Source organism: Schistocerca piceifrons, chromosome 7 (assembly GCF_021461385.2).
Source record: "Schistocerca piceifrons isolate TAMUIC-IGC-003096 chromosome 7, iqSchPice1.1, whole genome shotgun sequence".
In the NCBI taxonomy this organism is placed as follows: domain Eukaryota; kingdom Metazoa; phylum Arthropoda; class Insecta; order Orthoptera; family Acrididae; genus Schistocerca; species Schistocerca piceifrons.
The window spans coordinates 170,262,579-170,290,097 of record NC_060144.1 but is presented as its reverse complement, the minus strand read 5'-3'; the positions used below and the strand labels follow the sequence as shown (position 1 = coordinate 170,290,097).

At 41.8% G+C, this 27,519-nt stretch overlaps 1 protein-coding gene across 3 annotated transcripts in view; it reads right to left on the bottom strand.

Annotated features, from left to right (window-relative positions):
- The window catches only part of LOC124805010, a 1,149,888-nt gene extending 1,123,755 nt beyond the window's left edge, over window positions 1-26,133 (bottom strand). For 2 of the 3 annotated variants that reach the window (XM_047265410.1, XM_047265412.1), the window contains exon 1: window positions 26,054-26,133. The gene's annotated coding sequence lies outside the window, so the exon portion shown is untranslated. The remainder of the gene's footprint in view (window positions 1-26,053) is intronic. The other variant, XM_047265411.1, reaches the window with a different exon arrangement.
- Between the last annotated feature and the right edge of the window lie 1,386 nt (window positions 26,134-27,519).

The following is a 27,519-nucleotide window of genomic DNA, read 5'->3' as shown; positions in this document are numbered from 1 at the left end:
TCCCAGTAGCAGTCATGGAAGTCATAAAGCCCATTTACAGAGACCTGGCAATCCTGACTTGTTCAGGAAGTGTCTCCATGGACAGCCAAAGAAACCAAATGAGTCATTCGGCGATCTCATGTAGACTCATATTCCAAAAAATATTGTTATTGGGAGGACGACCCTAAAATGAGGGATCTATGATGCTGTTATTTCTTGTAATAATAGCAGCATCCATAGGATACAAGTAGTACGAAGTATGGAAATTAATCCTGGAGTCAACTGCATCAGAGAATTTCAACGGATGGCGAAGGTTCGCACTGACAATGCACAGTATGTTCCAGAAATGGCAGAGAGAAAAAAACAGATCCTTGGAAAATGATCAAGGTGATGATACACAGCATGTTGTAGGGTGCTTCTCAATGAAAAAAAATTTAAAAACGAAACATATATCTTACAAATTTAAGTCACTTCAAACGTTATTAGCTGATCTTAAAAATGTAAGTTTTGAGCTGCACTTTTCCCTAAATTTAAGTTGCCTCTTCGAGTTGAATATTCAAATTATTTGTACACTACACAAAGAAAAGACGTGTTACGTCCAGCAAAATTTTCTTATCCATTGCTAAAAAAGTTTCTGAAATACGGCAATGCCAGTTACCAAAATTTAACATTATCAAAATACGACATCCAACTAACCTGAATCATCATAAATAGTCCAGAAGCCGCTGCACATTCAATGGTGTACGGTACTTCGAACCAATATTAGCGATATTCTGACCTATTCCATTCGAATCTGGAGCAAAGGAAAACCGACTATTCCGAATCGCGCGCTCTTATCTCCTTTATTATCGTGATCCCTAAGCGAAATATTATACTGAGACGGAAAATCGTCGCGCATTGTTACTGGAAGACCGGTTCTGTAATTGAGCCCTGTTGGACTTCGCGGGATCTATGTTTCTCCAAATGACTCCCATTTAATTTCTTAGAGCATTTCTGTTACATTTTCATACTGGCTACATCAACCGATTACGATCGCAGTACCGCGCCTCTGAATTCATTTGATCCCTGCTGACATACCTGCCTAATAAAGACTCCAGATATGGACCAGTATTGTGTAGAACTGGTCACACCGGCGACTTGTGAGCGACTTTCTTCACAATGACACCGTATGTTCGCCGAACCCTCACAAGAAATATAAGCCTTTCACCTGCCTTTTTTAATAACGACTTCAAATGCTCGTTCCATTTCATATGTTTATGGGTGTTATCGGTGAATATTTAAAAGTCGAGGACCACTTACAGCAGTCGCCGAAACGTTAGTCAGACACGCTATCGTCGTTTCATACACGGAAAAATATTAATTGAGTTGACACGGTGGTGAAAATGAACGCTAGAATATACGGGTACTTCCCGCATTTTCCTCATTTTTACAAGCATTCACTTCTTTACAATGACGTTTTCTTTTTTCTCCAACATAGTGACAAAGTGTGGTTCATATAAAAAAGAAAAAAGAATAATTAGGATTTAACGTCCCTTCAACATCGACATTATTAGAGACGAAGCGCAAGTTCGGAATGATTCATGGATGGGTAAGGGAATCGGCCGTGCCCTTTCAAGCGAAGGACACAGGCAATTTCCTGGAGCGACTCAGACAAATCACGGTAAACCAAAATCTGGATGGACGGACACGGATTTGAACTGTCGTTCTGCCGAATGCGAGTCCCGCATGGTTAGTGGTTCTTATATGTAATATGAGGATCTTCATAATGGTGATAAGAAACGTGGCTGCAGGGAACTGCACACTGGTAGCACTCAATACATATTACGAAGAAGCCAAATATGTACACTATGTAAAAAAGGATTATACTTTATATTATTTGAAGATGACTTAAGATGTGAGCAATACAGATAGCGAGAAAATTACACTGCCTCACAAACGAAAGTGTAGCACTCAGAAGAGATACTTCTCGTGTTCAGAGCGTATCTACTCTTTTTTCACTGAATACAAAATTGAGGTAAATTTACAAAGAACTTAGCAGTAAGAGCGCACTTATCATAATGACTTTGCATCCATTATATCCTGGATGCATTCACCGATTCGTTCGGGAAAGGTGTCATAAAGACGTTGCATCATTTCCTACACCAAGAGCCCCCAAAAATTGGTCCTTGATGTCCTGCGTTCTATCATTGGGATACAATTGATGTCGGAGATGCTCCAACACATTTTTTATTGTGCACAAATCCGAGGATCTTGCGGGCCACGGGAGTACGCCAGTATTACTCAGACAGTTCATAGAGACACGTGAAACTTATGGACGAGCATTGTGCAGTTGCAAAATTGAACAACCGTACTGTCACGTGAGAGTTAACACATGAGGACGCACGGTGTCCGTGACGTACCGTGGTTGCTTCAATCACTGTCAGCTATCATGTAAAATCATACACCCACCTCCCCCGCCCCATATTATGACAACAGGATTAACACCGCTAGGTTTCTCCAGAATATTAGAAGAATGGGACCTCTCACCAGTCGCTACCATACTCGCCGACGATGGTCGTCTGGGGCAGCGTAGAACCACGATGTTTCGCTGAACAAAGTGTAATACCACACACCAGCAGTCCATGCTTGCTGCTCACGGCACCGCCCCAAACGCGGCCGCTTGTGCTGTGGTGTCATCAGCAGTCTACGCATTGTACGGAAATTCCCTAATCTGGCTGCTGGTCTCCAATCAATGTTGCCGCTTGCGATAGAATGTTTCAGGGAATCTATTACTTGTTCTCCAATGACAGGGCCAAATGCGAAGCTTTACAGTGTGCTTGGTGCACAATACGGAGATAATTCTTCGCGGTTGTGAGACGTGGTCGACTGGAACGTTGACGCCGAATGTGCTTGCGGTCATGTTCCACGGAGTACAATACAGGGCCACTGGCAATCTGAATACCCCACGACTCGACCAGCCGGCCAAAAGGAAAAAGGAAAGATGCAAATGAGAGTATGGCATCGTTGGCCGGTAGGCTCATTCGGGAAAGTTCGGCCGCCAAGTGCAAATCTTATTTCAGTCGACCCAACAATGGGCGACTAGCTTGCCGGTGATAAGGATGAAATGGAGATGAGGACAACACAACACCCAATCCCAGAGTGGAGAAAATAAATCCCCAACCCGGCCGGGAATCGAACCCGTGCCCGCTTGCGTGGGAAGCGAGTACCGGTACGTTACCACCCAGCTAAGGAGGTGAGATAAGGAATTAACCTATGAGACCAATGTTAAAGCCTGCCTGCTGCTAATAACACTGTCGCACACGAGTACATGACATCGTAGTGTCCTTCACAGTAATCACTAAACCTCTGACGTTGTGCGCACCCCATATGTACCCTCTGGGCTTCAAACCCCAAACACGAATAACACTAATGTACTCGGGTGATCGTTCTTTCTCTCACAGAGAACTGCAGTTGTAATCATCTCCACACCTGTAGATTGTGTTTAATGCATTCAGTTGTATCTCTACTATTTTTACCCCTGCATTACATTCCAATGGGGTACTGTGCTTTCAGACATAGCTTTTCACTGTATTACTTCAATTAAGAGTGGTGGTTTCCTTACAATGGGTATATGCAATCACTCCCTCTGTGTTTTGGATTTGTTTGTTCGACACAGTGTGCAATACACAATGCAAATAGAAAAGTTAGAATGTTCCTGGTCAACGAACATGGAGTCTGCACATGACTTCAGACCACTTAATATACCTGTTCATTCTAATTTTTGGACAATTTAACTTCTCTGATGAACATAAAAATATCATTTGGCATGTGTGGTTTACACAACTTTTCTTCCAAGTTCTTCCCAGCGTGTGTATGGCCACATGAAAGTTACTCATTCTCTGAATATAGTGTTTACACTCTAGGAATCCTTCTCGTAAAGAGGGGAGCCATCATTTTATTTCTGCAACTTAAGTGTGCTGACATAATTATAACGGTCCGTTCTGTTCCATCGATTGATTCACTTTTGTCAGTGAGACACAAATTTGTCGATGGTGGAATAAGTAACAAAAGTATTTCAGGCATGTAGCTTACGGACTCACCTAAAGTGGCAGTACTGTGTTGTGTTTTCATTGTAGTACACTTACAAGGATAAGAAAACTTATTTGCTAGAGTGTGAGTTATGGAAATCACAGATATTCCAGCTGATACTCCTACACATATATACCTACTTTCGTATGTAATTTGGAGTAATTAGGAAGTTGATTACAAAGGGAACTGGGCCCAAACTAGCTGCGGGGACGACCTTGTGGTCTTGTACGCGAGCTCAGGCATTACCGTAATCGATTGGACGTGTAACTACTGACTCCGCACCGCTTGTACGAAGTTGTCCTCTGCGGCCTGGAGGGAGAGACTTGGGCTGACGTCAAGGGGTGGGAGAATGAGAGTGCTACGTACATTATCTTTACTTACGCGATACTGCTACAGAGGCACCAGCGAACGCCCGTCGTACGATTGATTGCTGTGGTACGAATATGCACATAACGGAGTTAGGGATATGAATATATATATCGATTCCTTAATATCGATACTTATGGTCCGAAGCACGAGCTTAACTAATTACAAGTACTGGATGTATCTACTAGTTTGGAGATAATTATAACTTTTCACTACTAGTTTACAAAGAATTAAAGTGTATTCAGTATCTATGTAATATACAAGAAACCCAACTGCAGAAATCAAAGCTACGTACCATGTGCAGTCTACATTGAAGTGAAAGAAAGTCATGGTATAGCGATATCCATATACACAGGTAGCGGTAATATCTTTCATGCGAGGTATAAAAGGCCAGTGTATTAGCTGAGGAGGTTAAGTTGATTCGCGAGAAAAGGTTTCCAACGTGATTATGGCCGTACGACGGTAATTAACAAACTTTTAACTCCCAGTGGTGGTTGGCGCAAGACGCATGGGACATTTCATTTCGGTAATTGTTAGGAAATTCAGTGTTCTGAGGTGCACAATATCAAGTGTGTGCCGAGAACACCAAGTTTCAGGCATCACCTCTCACCACGGATAACGCAATGGATGACGGCCCTCACTTAACGACCAAGGGCAGCGGCGTTTGAGTAGAGTTGTCAGTGCTAAGAGATACGCAACACTGCGTGAAATAACCTTGGATGTCGATGTGGAACATACGACGAAAGTGTCAAAGTGTCCGTTAGGACAGTGCGGCGAAATTTGGCGTTAATGGGGTACGGCAGCAGATGACCGACGCGAGTGGTTTTGCTAACGGCACGACGTCGACTGCAGCAATACTTCTGTGCTCGTGACGATATCGGTTGGATCTAGGCGACTGGAAAACCGTGGCCTCGTCAGACGAGTCCCGATTTTAGTTGGTAAGAGCTGATGGAAGTGTTCGAGTATGGAGCAGGTCCCAAGAAAACATGGGCTCAAGTAGTCAAGAAGGCACTGTTCAATCTGTTTGTAGCTCCGTAAAGGTGCGGGCTGTGTTTAAATGGAATTCCCTGTGTTCTCTGCATGCTCGACTACTTGGAGACCATTTGCAGCCGTTCATGGACTTCATGTTCCCAAACAACGATGAAATTTGTATGGATGACAGTGCTTCGCCTCACCGAGCCAGAATTGTTCGCGATTGGTTTGAAGAATATTCTCAACAATTCATGTGAATATTTTGGCCATCCAGCTCGCCCAATATAAATCTCATCGAACACCTGAGGGACCTAATCTAGAGGTCAGTCCGTGCACAAAATCCTGCACCGGGAACACCTTCGCAATTATGGACGGCTGTAGAGGCGGCATGGCTCAGCATTTCTGCAGGGGACTTATACAATGACTTGTTAAGTCCATTCCACGTAGTGCTACCGATCTACGCTGGGCAAAAGGAAGTCCGAAATAGTATTAGGAGATATCCCATGACTTCTGTCACTTAAGTCTATAATGAACATGTCTGGTTTCTGTAGCAGATTTCATTAGCATTAAGCTGGTATGTGAACAATATGTAGAATGAAAAAGTTAATATTTTTAGGTAGTGCATCAGAAAAGAAAAGGATTCAATAGAAATGAATTTCACTGTTCAAATAGTTTTGTTTTATCAGCGACTACATACAGAGTGTAAAATAAGTACTAATTATAGAATCTCTTAGATTGTTTAGGGAGGATAAAGACATACAATTTCGTTATTTGAAACAAATGTCACAGGTGCACCATTTCCGCGCTGGGGGTCCTTTTAAGTGTCTGACACTGTACGTCAATTACACCAAAATTCACAGTAGATTTTAATGCTTCGTATGCAACACGTTGTCACTGGAGTCTCGTTTGTAACAGAATTGTATCTTTAGACTAAGAAGGGTAATTTTGCGTTTCCTATAACAATGTGCCCGTCTCCTGCTAAGCAGTTACATTATCATTATGTTATTTACGTTTGCATGAAAGTGTTTTCCAAATCATTCCCATGAACTTCTTTTTATATGTCTGTGGGACGGGCTAGGGAGAGATCAGCGTTTGGTGGGCATTAATATAAACGGACAACGTTTTTAACTGTATCTCTAAAACAGTATTCATCACCCGGCAATTTTGACAACGTCTCTCGGAATCAGTTGCGTCAAACTTTTAAATGACACGTAGGGGGGAAACGGTGCACCTCTGACATTTTTGTCACATAAAATAATGTCGCTCTTTATTTGCTCTAACACTCTACAATTCTGTACACGTAGTTTTTTTTACGCACGGTATACAGGGTGTTACAAAAAGGTACGGCCAAACTTTCAGGAAACATTCCCCACACACAAATAAAGAAAAGGTGTTATGTGGACAAAAGGTACGGCCAAACTTTCAGGAAACATTCCCCACACACAAATAAAGAAAAGGTGTTATGTGGAAATGTGTCCGGAAACGCTTAATTTCCATGTTAGAGCTCATTTTAGTTTCGCAAGTATGTACTGTACTTCCTCGACTCACCGCCAGTTTTTTTTTTTTTTTTTTTTTTTTTTTTTTTTTTTTTTTTTCCAGTTGGCCCAACTGAAGGAAGGTAATGTTGACTTCGGTACTTGTGTTGACATGTGACTCATTGCTCTACAGTACTAGCATCAAGCACATCAGTACGTAGCATCAACAGGTTAGTGTTCATCACGAACGTGGTTTTGCAGTCAGTGGAATGTTAACAAATGTGGAGTTGGCAGATGCCCATTTGATGTCTGGATTAGCACGGGGCAATATCCGTGGCGCGTTACGTTTTTATCGAGACAGATTTCCAGAACGAAGGTGTCCCGACTGGAAGACGTTCGAAGCAATTGATCGGCGTCTTAGGGAGCACGGAACATTCCAGCCTATGACTCGCAACTGGGGAAGAACTAGAATGACGAGGACACCTGCAATGGACGAGGCAATTCTTCGTGCAGTTGACGATAACCCTAATGTCAGCGTCAGAGAAGTTGCTGCTGTACAAGGTAACGTTGAGCACGTCACTGTATGGAGAGTGCAACGGGATAAACAGTTGTTTCCGTACCATTCACAGCGTGTGCAGGCAGTATCAGCAGCTGATTGGCCTCCACGGGTACACTTCTGCGAATGGTTCATCCAACAATGTGTCAATCCTCATTTCAGTGCAAATGTTCTCTTTACGGATGAGGCTTCATTCCAACGTGATCAAATTGTAAATTTTCACAATCAACATGTGTGGGCTGACGAGAATCCGCACGCAATTGTGCAATCACGTCATCAACACAGATTTTCTGTGAACGTTTGGGCAGGCATTGTTGGTGATGTGTTGACTGGGCTCCATGTTCTTCCACCTACGCGCAATGGAGCACGTTATCATGATTTCATACGGGATACTCTACCTGTGCTGGTAGAACATGTGCCTTTACAAGTACGACACAACATGTGGTTCATGCACGATGGAGCTCCTGCACATTTCAGTCGAAGTGTTCGTACGCTTCTCAACAACAGATTCGGTGACCGATGGATTGGTAGAGGCGGACCAATTCCATGGCCTCCACGCTCTCCTGACCTCAACCCTCTTGACTTTCATTTATGGGGGCATTTGAAAGCTCTTGTCTACGCAATCCCGGTACCCAATGTAGAGACTCTTCGTGCTCGTATTGTGGACGGCTGTAATACAATACGCCATTCTCTAGGGCTGCATCAGCGCATCAGGGATTCCATGCGACGGAGGGTGGATGCGTGTATTCTCGCTAACGGAAGACATTCTGAACATTTCCTGTAACAAAGTGTTTGAAGTCACGCTGGTAGGTTCTGTTGCTGTGTGTTTCCTTTCCATGAGTAATTTGATTTGAAGAGAAGTAATAAGATGGGCTGTAACATGGAAAGTAAGCGTTCCCGGACACATGTCCACATAACATATTTTCTTTCTTTGTGTGTGAGGAATGTTTCCTGAAAGTTTGGCCGTACCTTTTTGTAACACCTTGTACACTGCTTTCGTTTGTGTTTCCTTTTCAGGTCTTGATGGTTCTTGCATATGATCTAATTTCCACTTTTAGTTTAATATTCTAAGTCTTCTGTGTTAAAAGAAAGATTCAGAATCCTCAAAACAGCAATCTGTACCTTGCATTATTTTCAGCACTGATATTATCGAGGTTATGATACAGTTTTCCTCCTATGTAGCTGCGGGATCAGCACAGCTGACTGCCACTCGGAGGACTCGGGTTCGATTACCATCACTGCTAAGAATTTTTCGTTAGTAAAAGGACTGGACCGGCATGCACTCAACCACGTGATGCCAGCTGGGGAGCTACTTGAGCGGGCAACCTGGCCATGGCACGAAGATTGACAAAGACTAGGAGAACGATGTGCTGACACCACGCACCTCCTTACGGTATCCTAAGCCGGCATTGGCGGAGGACGACATGGTGGTCGGCGAAACCGATGGCTTGCGAGGGTCTGTGGACGCAATTTAATGGCCCGTGAGCACCTGTGGATGCAGTTTATGTCTTACTGATACAATCTGGTATCAGAAGGAAATATCATATCACATCTGGTATTAGAACGTACTTACAGTCAGTACGGCAAGAGAAGTTCCGTAAACATCTTCATAGGTTGCACATCTAGAGGCTCTTTTCTGCTGCTGAGGAGAAGGAGGGGACGCTGATCACCTTCTGTTATGGTGCCCAAGACTCCACGGAAGTACTGAAATCCTTCTGGAAGAACTTGTGCTGCTTGTTCATGACCACAAACGTTTCTGCATGAAGGACAGATTCAGCGTCGCCGCAGGTATCCAGCAAATATTCCTACACACATTTTGCGTCAGTACCACTATATTTTATGTAGGTATGAGGTGGCTGTTTAAGATATAAGATTTAAATTCAGTTTTATAAAAAGATTCTCTCACAGACTGGATTAGGCGGCTGCTTAGCTCGCCTTCCTCGACCAGTCACGTAACGCCATTTTGTTTACGTTTCTATGGAAATATGTCAGTGTTCTCGCAATGCTTAGGCAGTTTCGCATTTCAGTCAGTGTTGTGGCAGCCTTTCCACTTCTCAATTGAAAGTTGGTAACAGCGCTGCCAGTTGTGGAAGCTGGCAACAGCGCTGCTGGTTGTCAGGGATCTTCTTTCGATGTGTTGAAGCGTAAATACCACACAAAATCGTCGTCGTAAGTTAGACAGCTTCAAATTTCACATAACAACTTTATTTAAGTAGATCATAACAACCTGTGATTAATACCCTTAGTGGGAAATTTGTCAATAATAACATGTGCAAGCATTATAAAAACAGGTGCCTAAACCATCTAAAAAGAAGCACTTGGAACTTATCACAAAAACATTATATTTACTGATGGTGACGAATGTCGAAGACTTGCCTAAATCTTGAGCGATAAAAAAATGGTTCAAATGGCTCTGAGCACTATGGAACTCAACATCTGTGGTCATCAGTCCCCTAGAACTTAGAACTACTTAAACCTAACTAACCTAAGGACATCACACACATCCACGCCCGAGGCAGGATTCGAACCTGCGACCGTAGCGGTCACGCGGTTCCAGATTGACGCGCCTAGAACCGTACGGCCACACCGGCCGGCCTTGAGCGATAATCTTGGATTTCTATTCACTAGTGGAGGTCGTCCAACTGCAGTACTATTACGTCACACTTTCGATCTGAATATAGATGTGAATTTAATTAGACATTGAGATATTTTAGAAAATCTTAAAGTTACTACACACTTGTTTGGGTTTCTGCGATAAGGTGCTAGGGTTTGTTAATCCGCAGTCAGTAGGCACGTAACAATTTACAGTTCACAAAAACATGAAAATGCTGCAGCTGCGTGAGCGAGCAAACTTGAGGGTGGTCGAATGGTAGCAGTAAGTCCGGCAGTAGTTGCAAGGTCGTTCTCAGCACAGCAACGAATAGTCCATAGGGCAATCAGCAGTCAAATCGATTTGCAGGAAGCCAATAGCGCGTGTCCAAGATGATGTCAGCAGTTTTCACGTGGTAGATGACGTGTCCCTGTAGGATCCGTGCGCTTCCTGTAAACGCTTTCTGGACCCTACGTGGCGAGAGTAGGTAAGTCCCCTATTCTGAAAATAGCTCTGAGCACTATGGGACTCAACTTCTGAGGTCATCAGTCCCCTAGAACTTAGAACTACTTAAACCTAACTAACCTAAGGACATCACAAACATCCATGCCCGAGGCAGGATTCGAACCTGCGACCGTAGCGGTCTTGCGGTTCCAGACTGCAGCGCCTTTAACCGCACGGCCACTCGGCCGGCCCCCTATTCTGAGCAGTCGCGTACAGCAACCTCTTTGACTTGGTAACGCCGATATCTTCTGTGGTGGAATCATTCAAAATGCAAGATTAAACAATTCAGTTCAGCCACGTTTGCGCTTCCTGCTATTATAAGCACTGGAGATAGACAAATAATTAAGTAAACGTATTCTTCAATTTAATCGAACAATGTCATATGGTACTGTATACTTGAGTAGCTCACCTTTATCAAAGACAGTGTTCATTAAGCAAAAGCGTTGCATAAGGAGCATATGTAATGCTCACCCTCGAACTCTTGTGTTCAACTGTTTTAGGTGTTGTGTATTTGAACTACAACATCATTACTTGTTTCTCATATTACTCTGTGTAAATAACGCAGAGTTCAGAGTGAAAATTTGACAGCAAGTCATGTGCAGGTCGATCAACTCTTAATTGTTTATTCAAGTGACAGTGAGTGTGTAGGTCAAGCTATCACTATCCATCTTTGTTTCAGTTTAGTAATTGGGAATCGATGCATGAATGTCGTAACCTCGCTTATAAGTTGACGATGTGAGCAGACTTTGTTAACAGGACGCGAAGGGAAGTGACAATCACTCCATGCGATACTGCTCCCGAGGCAACTTGAAAAGGGCCCCGCTCACCAACGATGGATCGCAACGACCCGTCACGTGGGCGACCGATCGCTTCGTAGATCGCACGTGTGTGGGTGAATCGCAGCGACTGGTGGCTGATCGCTGATCGTATGGAACTCCCAGGCCGTGTGATCGATCGCATGCAATTCGTGCTAGCCGTTTGGCTGCCTCGGTGGATAGCAACGACGTGCGGCAAAACGGCTGCGAATCGTTTCTCTAGTTATTATGCGTCATTGTATAGATTTGTTTCATTCCCAACTGCCCACATTGGGTAAGAATTTTACTCAGGGATCACGAACTAACCTGAGAACTAAAGTGGGGGCTGGAGTTGCCATTTATATTAAGAATTAATACAAAGCAAGGTCACCGATTCGGCAGTAATTAACATTTTTGAGCTAGTGCTATAGAAGATGAACTGGGAGGGATTTCATAGTAATAGTCAAGATACAATGGGCTCCATCTCGTGATTGGGAGTTATTTATTAAATAATTTGACGCATTATTAAAGTTTTTAACTTCTAAACAGAATGGTTTACGTATTGTAAGTCATTAGAACATTTTAATTTAAATTTTCGGGGCAAATCTAATATACAGCTACATTTAAGTCCCTTATAATTTCATATAATCATTGCATATAATCTACCTCTCCCTCATACAATTTGTAACAAGATATGATGTATTTCTTCAGACTTTCCCGACGATCTGTTGACATCTTGTGATGTCGAGTATTCTGTCGGATACCAGCGTCGTTCTTCCATGGCAGCTCGATAGCGTGAGCCGTTATCTTCATGAGGTGCTACTTCACACCTGAAGAGTTATGGCAATCAGCAGTGCTGCTGTTGTCAACATCTTTACACACAGATCGAAACTGCACACAAATTGCATAAATACTTGTCGTCCAACTATAAGAGCAATGGATAAAAAAGGAATTTAGGACAGCTCTACGGAAAACGAATTGTATTAACACACTAGAGAGATGTACACTACTCACTTCGTTCTGTTGAAAAATTTAATGTAATCTGTAAAGTAACCTATAATTCCCAAGAAAAGGGCTTCCAGATTAGTTTAATATATTATAACCCTCATTTATTAGAAATCGATTTTACACAAGTATTCGTGGAGATGCGGAAATCTATCGCAGCTGCTACTAAACATAAGAGTTTACTTTCCATAGCAGAACTTCTTGACACAGTAGCGTTCGTGATACTGATTCAGACTGCTTGGCAAACAGGTAGTGTGTGGATTGTCGAGGCGAGCGGCCGATTGCAGTCGGTATCGAATGCGACGAATCGCTGCGATCCATCGCCCATGCGTCGACCGAAGGTGGTCGCGCTCAACGCCGCCCACGGTTGATATTCGGAAGTACATTGTCCTTCCGTCCTGTTGACAATCGCAATAGTCTTCTGAGAAATTTAGGAACCCAGCTCATACTCTACAATGAAAGCCGCGGCGACTAGCCTTCCGCAATAATAGTTGTTTCATAATGTGTCCCTTCCGGCTACGTGCCATCAGCAAAAGGCACTGTGTGATGACCGATGGGTTTGCGGATGGCGGGTGGTATGAGTGAAAGCTTCGCTTTACCACTGTCGTGAAGCCAACAACTTGGGTCTTATTGCACAAAATGTTCTCTGGGGTGTCTACCACATTGTAATGTTCATCTCAGCTTAGCCAAAAGCTTCCTAATCGAAATACGAGACGATTTGTGAAAATATGTATCCGAAAACTGTTCACAGCGAGAGGACATGTAATTTCAACGACGGCATGAAAGACATCATTGTAACGTGCTCGAACTTGAGAGCAAATGGTTCAAATGGCTCTGAGCACTATGGGACTTAACTTCTGAGGTCATCAGTCCCCTAGAACTTAGAACTACATAAACTTAACTAACCTAAGGACATCACACACATCCATGCCCGAGGCAGGATACGAACCTGCGACCGTAGCAGTCGCGGGGTTCCAGACTGTAGCGCCTAGAACCGCTTGGCCACCCCGGCCGGCGAACTTAAGATCAGACCAGCCTATTACAACTTCTGCACAAAAACAGACGAAAAGCGTATCGAGCTAGCAGGGCAACGGATGACAGAAAGTGCCAAAGACGCACGTTGGTTCACGATCACCACACAGAAAATAGTAGACGATGTGGAAGCATTTCTGTATGGTTCAGGAATCACTGTCTAGACGTACGTTTACCTTAAGTACAGGAAACGTAAAAAAAAGGTGTAATGCTTTTTTCTCGAAACCGAATATTTCAGATTTGTAGGAGATATGTTGCTCTATTCTGTGCAAGCCACTTTATCTCCGAATAAGTACTGCAACTTACATACTTCTGAATCAGTTAACTGTATTCATCCCTTCGTCTCCCTCTACAATTTTACCCCCAAAATTTCCCTCTAATACTAAACTGATGATCCCTTAATGTCTCAGAATGTGTCTGAGGAAACGATCAGTTTTTCTAGTCAGGTTAGGCCACAAACTACGTTTCTCCCCTATTCTATTCTGCACCTCCTCATTAATTACACGATATACCCACCCAACCTTCAGCATTTTTCTGTAGCACCACATTTCAAGAGCTTCTATTCTCTTCCTGCCTAAACTGTTTGCCGGCTGAAGTGGCCGTGCGGTTAAAGGCGCTGCAGTCTGGAACCGCAGGACCGCTACGGTCGCAGGTTCGAATCTTGCCTCGGGCATGGATGTTTGTGATGTCCATAGGTTAGTTAGGTATAACTAGTTCTAAGTTCCAGGGGACTAATGACCTCAGCAGTTGAGTCCCATAGTGCTCAGAGCCATTTGAACCATTTGAACCTAAACCGTTTATCATCCATGTTTCACTTCCATACACGGCTACATTCCATGCAAATAGTTTCAGAAAAGACTTCCTTACACTTAAGTCAATATTCGATGACAGCAAATTTCTTTCCTTTAGAAAAATTTTCCTTGCCACTGGCAGTCTGCGTTTTATATCCTTTCTCCTTAGACCGTCATCAGTTATTCTGTTTCCCAAATAACAAAACTCATTTACTACTTTTGTGTCCCGTTTTCTAATCTGATTCTCTCGGCATCACCTGATTTAATTCACCCTTCACTTGCGTTTGTTGATGTTTGTCTCATATTTTCATTTCAGGATACTGTCCATTCGGTTCACCTGCTCTTCCGAGTCCTTTGTTGTCTCTGACAGAATTACAATGTCATCGTCCAACCTCAAACTTTGTATCTCCTCTCCTTCAACTTTAATTCCTACCCCAAATTTTACTTTTGTTTTCTTTACTAGTTGCTCAATGTACAGACTCAATAACGTTGGCGAAGGACTACAACGCTGTCTCACTACATTCTCAACCACTGATTCCCTTTCACGCCCCTCGACCCTCATAACTACCATCTGGTTAGTGTGCAAGTAGTAAAGAGCGTAACGCTTTCTGAATTTTACGCCTGCTATCTTCAGAATTTCAAACAGAATATTCCAGTTAATATTGTCCACAGCTTTCTCTAAGTCTATAAATGCAAAAAAGTAGGTTTGCCTTTCCTTGACTTATCTTATAAGACAAGTCGTAGGGTCAGTATTCCCTCGCGTGTTCCTGCGTTCCTCCGGCACCCAAACTGATCTTCCTCAAGGAAGGCTTCTACCAGAAGAATTCCTGTTCATATTTTGCAGCCGTGACTCATAAAACTGATAGTACGATAATTTTCAAACCTGTCAGCATCTGCTTTCTTTGGAATTGGAATTATTACATTTTTCTTGAACTCTGATGGTATTTCGGATGACTCATACATCTGGCAGATCAGACGATAGAGTTTTGTCACTGGTGGCTTTCCCAAGGCTATCTGTAGTTCTGACGGAATGTCGTCTACTCCCGGTGCTTTGTACCGACTTAGGTCTTTCTGTGCTCCGTCAAATTTCTTTCACTGTATCACATCTATCTCATCCTCGTCTACGTCCCCTTTCTATAATATTGCTCTCAAGTTTATATCCTTTGTACAGACTCTCTATGTACTCCTTCCATCTTTCACGTTTCCCTGGTTCGGTGAGGACTGGTTTTGCTACCGGAGCTCTTGATATTCATACAGTTGCTTCTCTTTTCTGCAAAGGCCTCTGTAATTTCTCCTCCAGAGAAATATGTTTCTAAATCGTCACATTTGTCCCTAGCAATTCCTGCATAGCCATTCTACACTTCCTGTCGGTCCCATTTTTTACACGTTTGTATTCCCTTTCGCCTGTTTAATTTGTTGCATTTTTATATTCTCTCCTTTCATCTGTTAAATGCCATACGTGCTGTGTTATCCATTGATTTCTACTAGGCAATGTCTTTTTACCTACTTGATCCTCTGCTGCCTTCAGTATTTCATTCCTCAAAGATACCGAGTCCTCTTTTTCTGTATTACTTTTCCCTGTTCTATTCAGCCAATTCTCACACAACCTCTAGTTCTTCCAGCTTACACAGGTCCCACCTTCTTAATTTCCTACCTTTCTGCTATTTGTTTAGTTTTCATTTACAGTTCAAAACCAATAAATTGTGTTCAGAGTCCACATCTGCCCCTGAAAATGTCTTACGATTTAAAATCTCGTTTCGAAATCTCTGTCTTAGCATTACATAATCAATCTGAAACTTGCCGGTGTCTTCACGTCCCTGTCACTTATACAAACTTCTTTCATGATTCTTATACCAAGTGTTAGCGATGGTTAAATTAACCTTTGTGCAAAATGCTACCAGGCCGCTCCGTCTTTCATTCCTATCCCCCACTCGATATTCACCTACGATTTTCCCTTCTCTTCCTATTCGTACTATCGAACTCCAGTTCCTCATTACAATTAAATTTTCCTCTGCTTTAACTGTGTGAGTAATTTCTTTTAACACATCACACGTTTCTTGAGTCTCTTCACTATCTACAGAGCTTGTTGGCGTATAAACGTGGGCAAGAGCGGAGAGTTTGGGTTTTTTGTCTGTCTTCACTACAATAATACTTTCACTGTGCTGTTCATAGTAGCTTACCCGCATTTCTATTTTCTTATTCTTGTACGCTGAACTCTCTATCAGTGTACGCAGTCGTTTTGTGATATCTTCAAAAGCCTGTTTTTAGTGCACATTTTCTTTCGATTTATCGAGCGAAGAAAGTGACATTTGCGTATGCTAATAGAAAATATATTTATGTTAAGATTATTTTATACAAGATTATATATACAAGATTATTTTGTTACTGGACCAACATGAGGTCTTCGGGAATTCCTGCCAATAACACATGTTCCAGCTCTAAGGAGTCCTTCCATCTGGTGCAGAGGTTACAAGGAGTGCTCGATGTGGGAGAAAAATTGTTTCTTAAGGACAATAGAGCAAGTAATAAAACTATATTATAAGATGTAGTATTAGCTCAAACTTTACTTGAAAAAATTCACGAAAGTCGTCTATTTTTCACGGGTTCAAAGGGGGCTTCCCCCTTAAGAAATGTAGGTCACTGACCACAATCCGAACTTATTTCTAGAGCAGACCGCGGACTGGTAGTTCATGAAACGTGGCTCTGACTTAAGCCTGCTTCCTCATAATTACCGGAATGCCATGAGCGGGAGAATGTACGAGTGGAGAGCGATCATCATACAGTCCACAGTGGGAGAATTTGGCAACATAGGTATATGACATTATTGGCTAACGCCAACTGAATTTTGTGATTATTGGTTGGCGATGTTATTTCGAAGGAGACTCGAAGCAAAGGAAGCAGAGACGCATGCCCTCGTACATTTCCGTCTCAGTATTCTGGTAGTGTGCTGCACTGTAGAAGGACACTTCACAGCGACTGCACTCTGACTGCAGAAGGCCTTTTGCAAACTTCTGTAATGGCAGAATTAGATGTGGAGATACGGAGTTCCTCACGGAGCTGACTGAAGCGAGGCATCCATCTGCAACGGAGCTGACTGAAACGAGGCATCCATCTGCAACACTCAATCTACGCGTACACACGCAAGTAGTGGTGAAATTACCTAGCTGCTTTGTCTAACTAAGCAGGAACAGAATTAAATGTTTTTTACTGTTTCCGTAAAAGTCACGCTGCTTTTCATGACTATACCGACAGCCGTTGTTGCATTTAATCTTATTTCCTCTTTCAGTCACAATCATGCCTCATTAGTGTAATTTCGCGGCTGTGTAGTGCTGTATTAATACGCCAGGAAACTTATATGGTTCAGATCCGTTCTTTGTAAAATTATCTTCCCCAACTGCATATTGCCTATTGTAACCTAATTTAGTGTCTCACTCTGATGTTTAGTTGTGTGACACTTTAGAAATCTTATTTCCTTCATCTGTTGTTGCACATTTAAAATATGTAACAAATATTGGAATTTACCTGGATGAAGATTTTCATTTGTATATAGTAAATTCCTTCACGAAGTCAGTTCACAGTTGTCAGTCTCGGTAGCTGCGTTGTCAGTGCGGTGGATTTCTAACAACGAGACCCGCTTTCGATTTCCGGCCAGGTTGGAGAATCTCTTAGGTAGTTGTGTGGTACTCACCCTTGTATCGTCTTGTTTGACTTCCAATGGTAACATGGCTGTATGGGCACATACTGAACTCAATGAAAATAACAAAGAAAGTTAGTTAACTTTAAATTGTGGGAATTCCGGTACCTAGAATTCATGGTTAGGGACATGTTTTTCTCATTAACTGCATTTTTTAGATCCTTTGCGTAACTTTTATCAACTATTCTAGTTTCGGAGAGCGAGATCACGCATGCTGATCATGTAGAGGACTCCGAGCCAAACCATTCTTATCACTGGCAACAAGAAGATTCAGCGCCTGCCGCCTGGTGTTTCTATGGTAACGTTGCACGACAAGGTGGACCAATTTGCTTCCAAACCTGCACAAAATAGACACAGAAAAAGATGCGTGTTCCCATTTTTCTCCCGCAGCATCTTGTCGTCATACCACTGATGGATATTTGTCGAATGCTATGATAGCGCTTCAGTCAGAAGTCGGTGCAGTGACAATTGCCAGTAAACAGGCAATCGGACAACAATACGTTTTGCAGATATCGTTTGTGTGGACTGTTTAATATATGCCAGCGATCCTTCCCAGTTCTAAGGTCGAAATAACATGGATAGCAATCCATAAGGAACATTTATTAGATTTTAACCGTTGTAATGTCTTACACTGAGGTAACAAAGTCGTGGGACACCGATATGCACATGTACAGATGCAGGTAGTATCGCGAACACAAGGTACAGACGCAGTCCATTGGCGTAGATGTCACTAGCGTGGTTCATATGGATTGATTTCCGAAGTGATAATGGCCGCACTATGAAAACTAACATGCTTTGAACTTGGAATGGAAGTTTTAGCTGGACACATGAGAAAATCGTTAGGGAATTCAATATTCCGAGACACTCAGTATCAAGAGTGTGCGGAGAATACCAAATTTCAGGTATTACCTCTCACCACGGACAACGCAGTCGCGCTGATAGCCTTCACTTAACGACCGAGAGCGCGTACGGTTCTTTTTTTTTTTTTTCGGTGATCCCTAGCAACATGGCTGCTAGAGCATAATGGAGTTCAAGCAAAAGCGAGTCCATAACTGCAGAGCATAGGAAATTTAGGACCATGCTTAACAAGGCCTCACCTACCACACACTTAATTTACAAAAGTGGTTCAAATGCCTCTAAGCACTATGGGACTTAACATCTGAGGTCATCAGTCCCCTAGAAATAGAACTACGCAATCCTAACTAACCTAAGGACATCACACACATCCATTCCCGAGACAGGATTCGAACCTGCGGCCGTAGCAGCCGCATGGTTCCGGACTGAAGCGCCTAGAACCGCTCGCCCACAGCGGCCAGCACGTCGTTTACACTTGGGTACAGAAGTTTAAGAAAAAAGAATGCCTTTGTGCTGTTGGACGTGTCAGGCACCTGTGACTGGCATCGATGCGGACACTTTGGGGCGAGTGAGGGCCGACTTGGACTGAAGCGGGATGTGTGTCGTGTGACAAAGGATTCACACATTCATATTTGTAAAAATGACACACAAAAATCTTTGAGTTCCTGCTTCTGTACACATAATGAATTAATACCGTACCTCAACAAAAACATTTTTATCACCGCTTGAAAGTGTCTAGGATATTTCGAATAACCCTGTACTAACGTGATAGTAATAATTTGCATTATAAAATAGCGATAATGCAGCAAACGACGAAGGTGACTACGGTTTCGAATGAATAATTTTTAAAAAAGCGACTGGACAATCCAAAACGGTAATTCTGACGTCTAAGTCGTTATCAGCGATCTCATAATACCTTATACCCGAAGTTTTACTTCAATCCGCTAAATTCGTAATGTTTAATCCACCGTATTGAATCCTTCAATCTAAATTTTGCCATTTCGACATCGGATCCGTAATCAGAGGCCCCAAAAATGTAAGAAAGTACACTTTTGTAGGATTTTGTATAAATTGTTCTATTACGAGCTAGTCTTGAAGCGAGTCCGCCCACTGTGCGCGGTAATGGATGTATACTCTGGGAAGAGACGAAAGAGGAATCGTTAAGTGATAACACGGGCCATAATTGGAGAAATCCACTAACATAACCGTCTTTGACAAAGCCAGATCGTTATGACAATGAGCCTAGGGACACGAATCCCGATCTATATGGAAGGAGAGCCGGCCTGCTGTGACAGCCCTGGGCTGGTGCAGGCTCAAGTGCTTCTGCGCACACTATTCTGCGCATATTGTTGAAAATGGGTCTCCGCTGCAGACGGACCCCTTACGTGTTCCTTCGTTGACGCAATGACATCGCCAGTTACGATTGCATGGAGCACGCGAGCACCGAGATTGGACTTAGATCAATGGAAAAGAGTGGTCAAGTCGAACGAGTCGCGTTTCTTGTTACACCAGGTCGATGACCGTGTCAGAACACGCTGTCATCCGGGCAAACGGCTGCCTGAAACACGCACCGCACAACGGACGCAGCTTCTGGTTGGAGGGACAGTGGCGGAGGGTAGAGGGAGGCCGCGGGGGTGGGGTCGGATGGGGAAGTATAATGGAAAAGGAAAGAAGGTTAGAGTTTAATGTCCCGTTGACATCGAGGTCATTACAGATGGAGCACAGTTCATATTATGGAATGATGAGGAAGGAAATCAGTCGTACCCCTTCAAAGGGCTTTATGCCATTTAGCTAAATCATGCTCGTTTTGCTGGGTGCAGTACTGGACACTCACAGACAAATAATGTCTTACACTGAGACACTCATACACGCAATGTGGCCTGCCTAGACACATATAGTGTTATGGTAGGACTAACATGAATGGTTTGATAATGGACTACAGACGTGCAAAACCGGTCGCTATTTAAATAAAAACAATCTCCTGTGCAAATTCGACGAATTTGTTATTTTGTTAAATCACGGAACACCTAAATCTAGACGCCCACATGAGGATTTTAAATGTCGTTCTCCCGAACACGGAGTCAGTGTGTTAACCTTTGCGTCATCTCGCTCGCTGTGGCTGTTCTGCTGTGGGGGACATTCACCTGCTCTTCCATCGAACTTGTAGCGGTAGTCGAAGGCATCATGAAATGCGTGTACCACGGAAAAGTCATTGCGGACAACCTACGTGGTCTTATGTCTTCACAGTCAGCTAGTAGTCATTTGTTTAGCGTTGCTGACTCTCAGTCACTGGGCACTCGGTTCGATTCCCAGCCGGATCGGTGATTTTCTGCGCTCGGGGCTGGATGTTTATGTGTTGCCGTCATCATCATTTCATCATCATCCACGAGAAAATCATCGAAGCGTCAAAATGACTTGCACCAGGCGGCCGACCATCTAAGATACGCTCTCTAAGCCAAAAATGCCATGTCAATATTTCATTTCATGTCTTTCCCGACAATAACGGCATCTTCCAGCAAGATGGCTTTCCTTTTGCGGGACAAGATTAGCGCTATAGTTGTTTCACGAACCTCATACTGGAGTCACTTTGATGTCTTGTTCACCAAATGTGTCTTATCTCATGACCTTAGCGTATACGTTTCATGCCACGTACCTCCAGAGACATACCAACAACTTGTCGAAACCACACCATGCTGAACATATTTTGCATTCGTTTCAAAGACGGTCCAAGATGTTGTTAATATGGTGGTTATAATTTTTTGAGTCATCCGTGTATATACGTACACTCACGATCATGCGTAGTGATGCGATACAAAAATAAATGACTTTTATGTTCGTCATCACTTCGCAGGTAGTTTACAATCAGCGATTTTAAAACGCATTCGCACGTTGCTGTATGTCATTAGTGTAGCACATTTGTGTAACGTCGAGTAGTAACTGCTGATAATGAACTAGCTACTCAATATGGCATGACTGTGACAACTGTATTATCACCTTCAAGACTAAAAGCCGACTGTGTGTCTAAGTCGCGTGCCATTGACTGTGGTAATTGTCATTAGTTTAACATTTAGCGACTTATGAGACGCATTTCAGGAGACTTGCGTAATGCAAAAACAGTTGCACTCTGTTTTCTGTGCTACGTGACTAATGCAGCACCATACAAATGAAACTTTTCGTTTCAGCTCTTCAGTCTTAATTTACACAATCTAACATGACAAAACTGGCTACTATATTATCTGTGTGATTTATGGTTAATTAGTGCTTCTGTCACTTCTGCAACTCAGTTAATTATGAAGCTACATAGTGTGTACATTACAATACAGTTAATTCGTTATACCACTCGAGGTAGCTGAGAAAACGAAGTTGCGCCGGTCACATGTAAACCATTAAAAAATTTCTACGAAATTTTTGAAATCAAATACTAAATATTAGAAATTACTACTAAATATTAGAAATTACATGTAGATGATAGTATGGTCAGAGGTCCGTAGGACTAAGGACTGTAGAGAAATTTGAAAAGCCAACTTAGCTTTGGCGCTGCCAATGAATCGTTTGTAAGGCACTTTGTTCTATGTTGATAATGTCAGAATCTAATCTACTTCAAGTAATTAGTTGAGACACTATGTATCTCTGCAGGCAGTAACGGCATACATCAAAGAAAAGTAAGACCGATTCCTTAAAATTTGGCTGAAACCAATTCTCAAAAACTCGACTACTGCAAATTTTACGAGTACACAGTTGTTACCAATCTTAAAAAGTAAAGTAACGGTTTATCTTTGGAAAGCGTGGTACTTATGCCTATTGTTTCTCAATGAGTCCCGTACTCCATATATAACAAGGTAATAAAGACTATTACATAAAAATTAGACTTTTTTTACGAGCTTCCACATTTCTTGCTTTCTTCTTTTCTTAATTTTTACTGTCGCAAATTTCTGTTTTGTATTACACTTCTTCAAAGAAGTGAAATTATATGTAACTTAATTATTTTGGTAAGTAAATATTACGCTAAATAATCTCTTGAGAAAGCTTTGATGTGATTCAATAAACAACATTATCGTAATATACTGCCTGTTGCTTTAGAAAAAAAGGGATTAGAAATCATGGAAGAAAGACGATATTTCCTTACGCTTCCACATCATATGACCGACAACATCTACATCTATAGTATATGGAAATGTAATACCAACATCACAAACAATGAAGTAACAAAATTTGTAATCTTTTCGACGTATACAAGGAAGATTCAGGCGATGACGCAGTAACAAAGTTTATATGTATTATCAACAATATATTTCAAAGCAGCTTCTTCTTTAGCTGACTGAGCATAAATATACATTACATACTGAATATAAATATACATTAGACGGTCGTTTGGGCGTTGACACGCTCCTTTACTGTAATACCCACCACCAAATTGAATGGACCGTTATTCACAGAACCTTTCATTGTGCTGCGGCTGCGGACACGAATGTCCCGTCGAGTAGAGTTCAAAATGTATTTCTAGAAGCGTGAATGAATGCCTTCATATCCCTGAATATAGCGAAATTAACAGCAATGATTTAGTACTAGTGCTGAAGTCGTCTTCCAGATGGGGATTAAAATTTATCATTTGTAGTGATCTCTAAACTACTCAAAATAAATCAGCACCTTCGGTTCAGATTCGTAGAGGTGAGATTATCCAATCCCTTGGTATTCCTGTTGCTTTTGAATTCCTACAATTAAGAAGGCTTTAGAGGATATCTGGACTTCTGATCAAATTAGGTCTGTGTGAGTAAATTAAAATGATTCTTTGTGAATTTACTTATTCTAAAGCAATCTCTTAATTGTTATATATTTTAATATATATATAGCTCTAGTAAGGCGGTCTTCGTCTACTAGGTTTCGAGTTACTCTGAAATGCCAAAACTAGACGTCTTTCCCCACCACGGATTATTGAATACCTTACTGTATCACGCAGCAATAAGGACAGGATTTACAGCAAACAGAAGCTAACTAATTCTTAAACTTTACCATGGAGTGAATTCAGATCGTTCCATATTCATTTTCGAAAATTGCGTACCTGTACACATTAACACTATACAGTGCAAATAAGGGGACTAATGCAGTTTGCTTTCTGATGTCCTTTTCGATGTACCTTAGCTATGGATTATTATTTTGGAATTCATGAAGGCTGAAGACCACCTATAAATAAATAAAAAATTCCATTGTGTAAAGAAAATGTGCAACTTACGTCATTAGTTTACCATTGTAAATTGATCCCTGTGATGTATGTTACATACTTATCAGGTACACAAATCATGCGCATAATGCACTTTCGAAGATAGATGTGATAATATTGCGAAGTCCGTCATGGTTAAACAAATTGAGTATCAGATTCTGTATGGCAATCGGTAGCTGAGTATATTAAGCCAAAGAGCATTTGTCGTCTGTGGAGAGGCTCAGAGTTTCAAATCGAAATTAAGAATATTGTCTTTTTCACAACAATTCTTCACTGGATTCTTTGCCTTGTATGATAATGTGTCGTTACATGAAAAGAAACAATGCAGGAAAATGTCTATACTGAATTTTTCGCTTTAGGATCCAGTTAAGTAACATGTCTATGATTAAAGTCATACAATGTTTGTAAACGAAGCTTTATTAATCTATATGTAAACAAACAAACAAAAATTTCATGAACATATCATAACTTCATGTTGCAGAAAGGAATAACAATAAACAGATACTGATGTGAAGACGAAGTATGCGGGCAGGGAATGCGATATTTCTTACGAATGCAATAAGGTGAAATGTGAATAGACAACATAACCTGAGCAACGTTAACTTGTAGATTTCAGAATACAAGAGATTAATATTGAGATTAGGGTGTTCACTTAGTATCGAGGAAGGAACTTCCTATCACACAATACGCGATTAAAGAAACTAATAGCTTGTTACTCGTGTAGCCACAGTGTTGCCGCTAACAGTGTTGCCTAGTACAGTTCCGCGTCGTTTCACCTCATCTCCGGTTCCACATCGGCAAATAGGTGCATTTTCAGTGTATATGTCAACCTACCTTCAAGAGAACCTGAGAACAGTAATGGTATAGTAATTATAGCCTACGAACGTCTCCAGTTAAGATGTGGGGCAGCTATGAATTTCCAAATCATTCGTCAAAAAGAAGACAATAAGATTCTGACACTTTTCATCAAACGTGAAATTGTTTGAAAATGATATTATATGGTAGTGTCTGTGTAAATAAAAGATCTCGTAGCTATTCCTCAAAGTATATTATGTTACAACAAGAGTCTCATAACAATTAAAAAACACGTTTAATTGTAAAATCATTAGTTCATGAAATAAACGTCATGTAATACTGGCATGGTTTAAGCTATACTTGTACTCATATTTACTGTTACTCGAACGAGTACGTACAGTGCCTCAGAGCTCTGGTCTGTCTTATGTAGTGCCAAGTAATTCCAACACATTTACATTTCCACACGGGGAGGTGCGAGAATTTTCACCATTCATGTCAAACTACGTTGGACAATAACGACGTATAGTGTTAACATAAAATTATTGACGCTCTTTAATCGTAACGGAGACAATTTTTCAAAGTATTTAAAAAAAATTCTAGAAGCTTATATGGTAGGTCAATAGAAGTGTAAATAACAGATCCGCAAATTATTTTTCAAACTGATCTATGACAAAAATGGCGTGGAGAGCAATCGGAAAAACATGTGCAAATGCAGATGCACCAAAATTCTACCAGGTTTGCCACATCAGAGGCGCTGCAATCTTCGGCAAACGTAAACAAAACTGTGATTTGAATAAAATGCACGCTATATCGAAAATATTTCAACTACTTTTGTTCAAAATACACAATATTTTCGTAGATTCATGATACGGTTGGTCTTCAGTTGTGTGTTGAGATATTCGTCGTTGTAATGTTACATTCTGTTACTCAGCTGAAATCTGAGAGGTGATTATCATCACCTGATGTGTTGCAATTTTTTTCTCAAGGGCGTAAAACTAAACTTATGTAGTGAAAGTAGTTTTCATTGCTATTTATTAATCTATTAAACGCAGGTGTTGGCAGAGTTGCAGCTATAATGGGTTAAAAATACAGTTGATGGTTTTATGAATATATCTCCATTGTCCAGGTCGCTATATTAAGATATGACCGAGGAATTAATGAAATACACGTCTTGTCATCCAAATGCCACCGAGAAAATATGTGGCTCTCAGGAGAAAATTGTGTGATTGTTAATGTGATATGGAGGGACGAATAAGAAGGATCAGTCGGGGAAGGGGTACTGATTTCTCAGCGAATCTGTTTCGGCAGTGCAGTCACTTTCTGGCACAATCAGCAGTGAGGTAAGGACGGCGCTCCTACCTCGGTCTCGGCGGAGCGAGTCGTGCGTGGATGCCGACAGCGGCGCGCGGCCCACGACGCTCGAACCTCTTCGGCGACCGCGAAGCGACTGACGCGCCGCGCCGTGCAGCCCGCTTCATATGGGCGCGCTCGCGCATGCGTGGTCCCGTCTGCTGCGCGCACCTCAATCTCTTAAGCTCGGTTTACACCGGAGCGAATGGAAGCTAGCACGAGCGAACGAGCGTCTGCAGACAATTCGTCGTCGGTCCTCAGTATCGTTCTCTTCCATCTGTGAGCAAGAGTTTACGGCAGAGGAAACGTAAGAGACGCCGAGATAACGAGCACAGCCTATGAACGCTGCGTTATGGTTTTATGGCGCTAGCAGTCACCACACACAGGACAAAACACTGTGTAGTTAGAACCACGACGCAAGATTTTGATATTCACAGGAGATAATTTTGCATGGCAAATGCCCCCCCCCCTTTTTTTTACGAAGCAAGTAAAATACCGTACGAAAAGTAAATACTTGCTGCATGAATTGGTACGAAACCGTGAAATGCGTGGAGATACTGAACTTAACACTGAGCGGCAGCTCCAGTTTTCCTGAGCATTGCCGCAAGACTCGACGCTTATTTTTCGGTTTACAGTTTCCGTTGGCTTCCGATTACTATTGAGGAGGACATTTAAAAACAGGACACTAATCACCAACGACCAATATAAAGTGAAGAACGGTAGCATTTACACTCTGGATATTAACAGCTAGAGACATTTAATTTAGCCATCATTTCGTATTTCAGTATCTACAGGATGACTGCAAAGTCCCATTACCCACAATGTATAATAATAATTATTATTATTATTATACATGACATACTTGTTAATGAATTTTTAATTTTTGTTGTAGGTGGTGATACATAATGTGGACAAAAAGTTACTGTACCCTGTAGTATCGAATGCTAACCGATTTGATTTGTTTTAACACAAATACTTAGTTACATGTTAACACTTTACCGTCCGCAAGTCTAGTACAGATTTATTCGCTTGGCGCCGGTAGCGCTAATTCGGATTACTTGGCTTGTCACCGGCCGCTTGTCACCTTTCCGTTGATGATAAGCTTTAATTTTTCCGGAAATCCTTTATTTTGTCGTATCGTTCCATAAACTCGAATTTTCTTTTCAAGTAACTTCTTTGCAAGTTCTACACTTTTATAATCATTATCCATGTAGAGGGGATGCCACTTTCCATAAGAAGGTGTCAAAAGTTCCATCAATGTTTTTGCTAAAGGTTGTCCAGCCCGAGAATATATGTTGAATGAGGAAATGTATCCCGTACTTGAACCACACAGCATCCGAATGAATATTCCATATTTGGTGATTTTCGACGGATTGTAAACTTTAAAATTTAACTGCCCACGTCACGGTACCATTCCTTCATCAGTTGAGATGTTATGACTTAGGTTAAACGTTTCTTTAAACTTTTTGGAAAGC